The sequence below is a fragment of the Cervus canadensis genome, chromosome Y (genome assembly GCF_019320065.1).
Source record: "Cervus canadensis isolate Bull #8, Minnesota chromosome Y, ASM1932006v1, whole genome shotgun sequence".
NCBI lineage: Eukaryota > Metazoa > Chordata > Mammalia > Artiodactyla > Cervidae > Cervus > Cervus canadensis.
This window is the reverse complement of record NC_057420.1, coordinates 4217765-4223325: the sequence shown is the minus strand read 5'-3', so window position 1 is coordinate 4223325 and position 5561 is coordinate 4217765.

The following is a 5561-nucleotide window of genomic DNA, read 5'->3' as shown; positions in this document are numbered from 1 at the left end:
AAGGAAAGTATAAGCAAGGTGAAAAGACAGCCCTCAGATTGGGAGAAAATAATAGCAAACGAAGCAACAGACAAAGGATTAATCTGAAAAATATACAAGCGACATCTGCACCTCAATTCCAGAAAAATAAATGACCCAATCAAGAAATGGGCCAAAGAACTAAACAGACATTTCTCCAAAGAAGACATACAGATGGCTAACAAACACGTGAAAAGATGCTCAACATCACTCATTATCAGAGAAATGCAAATCAAAACTGCAATGTGGTACTATTACATGCCAGTCAGGATGGCTGCTATTCCAAAGTCCACAAGCAATAAACGCCAGAGAGGGTGTGGAGAAAAGGGAACCCTCTTAGACTGTTGGTGGGAATGCAAACTAGTTCAGTCTCTATGAAGAACAGTGTGGAGATTTCTTAAAAAACTGGAAGTAGAACTGCCATATCACCCAGCAATCCCACTTCTGGGCATACATACTGAGGAGACCAGATCTGAAAGAGACACGTGCACCCCAATGTTCATAGGAGCACTGTAAAAGCAACCACGATGCCCATCAGTACACGAATGGATAAGGAAGTGGTGGTACATATATATCATGGAATCTTACTCAGCCATTAAAAAGAATTCATTCGAATCAGTTCTAATGAGATGGATGAAACTGGAGCCCATTATACAGAGTGAAGTAAGCCAGAAAGATAAAGACCAATACCCTATACTAACGCATATATATGGAATTTAGAAAGATGGTACCAATAACCCTATATGCAAAACAGAAAAAAAGATACACAGCTGTACAGAACAGAGTTTGGGACTCTGTGGGAGAAGGCGAGGGTGTGTTGTTTCGAGAGAACAGCATCAAAACATGTATATTATCTAGGGTGAAACAGATCACTGGCCGAGGTTGGATGCATGAGACATGTGCTTGGGCCTGGTGCACTGGAAGACCCAGAGAAATCGGGTGGAGAGGGAGGTGTGTGTGTGTGGGGGGTCGGTATGGGAAATACATGTAAATCCATGGCTGATTCATGTCAATGTTTGACAAAAACCACTACAATATTGTAAAGTAATTAGCCTCCAAGTAATAAAAATTAATGGAAAAAAAAACTGCAATAAAAATAATAGTGAGTGTGCATCATAAACTGGTGTATAAGTGCACCACATTGAAAAATTTTCCCCAAAAGAAAAAACACTTTTAAAAAGGTGGGACAGAGCCATAAACAATCAACTCTATCTAGTTTTCCCCTGCTATGTACCTGTGTATTTTAAGAATTAAGACATTCTAGTGTCTTAATTTTTTATGTATTTATCCTATTCCATTGTTTCTTTAAAACATCCATTGTATTTGTCACACAATGTCTTTTATCTATTTGTTATGGATGAATGGCAATCTGTGTGCTCTCTTAAATCTCCTTTATTTATTTATTTTAAAGACATTGGTTCATTCACAGAAATTTTAGCTTTTCAAAATGTTTAACCAGTTATACAGATATGCTGAATTATATTCCCAAGATGGCTGTAGGTACAAGAAAATCTGAATTTTATTAAGGCTTCCTGTTCAAAGGTATCCTGAAATCAACTATACAATTTGGTAAAACAGCCATGTCACCTCACCCATAATGTACCCATTTTAGAAATTCCTGACTGATCTAGATAAGTACCATTTTGAAGGAACGTGCTCCTTTTCCCCCTCACTTTAATTCCTGCTTTTATTTTATTATTATTATTTTGAATTCAGTAGTAGAATGGGAACCATCATAACCTGAGATACCCCACATCAGGACACAGGAAATGCAGACTCCATGGCCATATTTTTTTCTTTTCTGTCAACTTTGTTCGTGCTTATAGATGTGCTGTGGTACTCTTCAGGACCTGAGAGTAAGAAAGCTTGATTCTGAAGTGGTTCTGAATGTTTGATAGTAAGGAATGTCCTGAAATCATAATAAAAATGAAAAGGGCTGGCCCACCATCTCCGGCTGGGAAAATATCTGTGAAATCTTAGGGCAAGGAGTAGAGGCAAGGTAAATGCCCCAGAATTCAAGGCAATAGTACTCTGTGGATGGGCTAAGACTGATCAAAAACAATTGATAATCAATAAGACTGCATGGTTGCCCTTGAAGTTAACCCAGGAGAATATCCTTTAAGTTAAATTGGCTAAGTCCTTAGCCTGCCCATGTGGGTAATAATGACCAGGAAGTGAGCATGGTGCTTGAGGTCTGGTGTCACTGCTATGGGTGACATTAGGGCAATAACAAGTCAATGTGTTCCACACAGTAACAGATTGAAAGCCATTATCTTCTAATAAGATGGTTGGGCAGATAGTTATAAAGGCCTGAAGGGCCTATTAGTGTGTGTGTGTGTGTGTGTGTGTGTGTGTGTGTGATGTCTCTCCACACTTCAAGGTGAAGGAGATTTAAGGAGAGTGGGTTGGGTCCCAATGCTAACACTACTGCCTAAGGAAAGGCTATCAGTTCTATTCAGTTCAGTTTAGTCACTCAGTCATGTCTAACTTTTTGTGATCCCATGGACTTCAGTGCACCAGGACTCCCTGGCTCTCACCAACTCCCGGAGGTTACTACAATTCATGTCCATTGACTCGATGATGCCATCCAATCATTTCATCCTCTTTCATCCCCTTCTTCTCCTGCCTTAAATTGTTCTCAGAATCAGGGTCTATTTATTTTATTTTATTTTTTTTCCTATTCATAGAAAGTAAAATTTATTTATTTATTTATTTATTTTACTTTATTTATTTATTTATTTTTATTAGTTGGAGGCTAATTACTTCACAACATTTCAGTGGGTTTTGTCATACAATCAGGGTCTATTTAAAAGAGTCAGTTCTTTGCATCAGGTGCCCAAAGTAATGAAATTTCAGCTTCAACATTAGTCCTTCCAATGTACAGTCAGGACTGATGGAGTGTTTGGATCTTGTTGCAGTCCAAGAGACTATCAAGAATCTTTGCTAACACCACAGTTCAAAAGCATCAATTCTTCTGCACTCAGCTTTCTTTATACTGCAACTCTCACATCCATACATGACTACTGGAAAAACCATAGCGTTGACTAGACAGACTTTGTTGGCAAAGTAATATCTCTGCTTTGTAATATGCTGTCTAGGTTGGTCATAGCCTTCCTCCCAAAGCGTGTCTTTTAATTTCATGGCTTCACACTTCTAATAATGTCCAGGACATGGAAAAAACCTGGATGTCCATCAGCAGATGAATGGATAAGACAGCAGTGGTACATATACACAATGGGATATTACTCAGCCATTAAAAATAATACATTTGAATCCAGTCTAATGAGGCAGATAAAATTGGAGTCTATTTTATAGACTGAAGTAAGTCAGAAAGAAAAACACAAATACAGTATGCTGCTGCTACTAAGTCACTTCAGTTGTGTCCAATTCTGTGCGACCCCACAGACGACAGCCCACCAGGCTCCCCCGTCCCTGAGATTCTCCAGGCAAGAACACTGGAGTGGGTTGCCATTTGCTTCTCCAATGCATGAAAGTGAAAATGAAAGTGAAGTTGCTCAGTCGTGTCCGACTCTTAGCGACCTCACGGACTGCAACCTACCAGGCTTCTCCCTCCATGGGATTGTCCAGGCAAGTGTACTGGAGTGGGGTGCCATTGCCTTCTCTGCCAATACAGTATAGTAGCGCATATATATGGAATTTAGAAAGATGGTACTGTGGACCCTATATGTGAGACAGCAAAAGAGACACAGATGTATAGAACAGTCCTTTGAACTCTGTGGGAGAAGGAGAGGGTGGGATGATTTAAGAGAATTGCACTGAAACATGTATATTATCATATGCGGAACAGATCACCAGTCCAAGTTTGACACATGAGACAGTATGCTCCAGGCTGGTGCACTGGGATGACCTGGAGGGATGGGTTGGGGAGGGAGGTGGGAGGGGGCTTCAGGATGGGGAACACATGTACACCCATGGTGGATTCATGTCAATGTGTGGCAAAAAAAAAAAAAAAAAAAAAAAAAAAAAAAATCACTATGATATTGTAAAGTAATTAGCCTCCAATTAAAATAAATAAGTTGAAAAAATAAGTGAATAAATAATTTCATTACTGCAGTCACAATCTTCAGTGAATTTGGAGTCCACCAAAAACTAAAGTCAGCTACTGTGTCCACTGTTTCCACATCTATTTGCCATTAAGATATGGAATTGTATGCTATGGTCTTAGTTTTCTGAATGTTGAGCTTTAAGCCAGCTTTCTACTCTCCTCTATCATTTTCATCAAGAAGCTCTTTAGATCTTCTTCACTTTCTGCCATAAGGGTGGTGTCATCTTCATCTCTGAGGTTATTGATATTTCTCTCAGCCATTTGATTCCAGCTTGTTCTTCATCCAGCCTGGGGTATTTCATGATGCATTCTGCATATAAGTTAAATAATCATGGTGACAATATACAGCCTTGATGTACTCCCTTCCCTATTTGGAACCAGTCTGTTGTTACATGTCCAGTTCTAACTGTTTCTTCTCCTGACCTGCATACAGGTTTTTCAAGAGGCAGGTCAGGTGGTCTGGTATTCCCATCTCTTGAAAGGTTTTCCACAGTTCGTTGTGATCCGCACAGTCAAAGGCTTTGGCATAGTGAATACAACAGAAGTAGATGTTTCTCTGAAACTCTCTTGCTTATTCAATGATCCAGAGGATGTTGGAAATTTTATTTCGGGTTCCTCTGCCTTTTCTAAAACCAGCCTGAACATCTGGAAGTTCACAGTTCATGTATTGCTGAAGTCTGACTTGAAGAATTTTGAGCATTACTCTACTAGCACGTGAGATGACTGCAATTGTGTGGTAGTTTGAGCATTGTTTGGCATTGCCTTTCTTTGAAATTGGAATGAAAACTGACCTTTTCCAGTCCTGTGGCCCTTGTTGAGTTTTCCGAATTTGCTTTCATATTGAGTACAGCACTTTCTCAGCATCGTCTTTTAGGATTTGAAATAGCTCAACTGGAATTCCACCATGTCCACTAGCTTTGTACCTACAGTGGCTTCCTAAGGCCCATTTGATTTCACATTGCAGGACATCAGTCTCTAGGTGAGTGATCACACCGTCGTGATTATCTAGGTCACGGTGATCTTTTTTTGTACAGTTTTTCTATGTATACTTGCAACCTCTTCTTAATATCTTCTGCAAGGCTATAAGCTGTAAATATAAAGAAAATATATTCTCATGGTAAGGAAAACTGAGATGTCTACTGTTAAAGACAGTGTCAATGTGTAGTGCCACGACTTAAACAGGACAAGATAAATAGCATTGCATTAGGAATATGATGGATCCATGCAAAGTGAAAGGCAGCAGAGTCATTCTGTTTGTTTCTCATTTTTATCCAGACTACAAGTCCCTAACCAGTCCACATCCAGTACTATTTCTCTGTACACAGTTCCTGCAATGTCAAGTGGTATAGATGCCCAGACCAACTAGAATACTTTGCTGATAAAATGGAAATGGTAGCTTTAGGAAAGGCCTAAACTGACATTTTGGACAAACTGCAGGAGATAGGGAAGGAAAGAGAAACGTATAATGCTGCAGTCC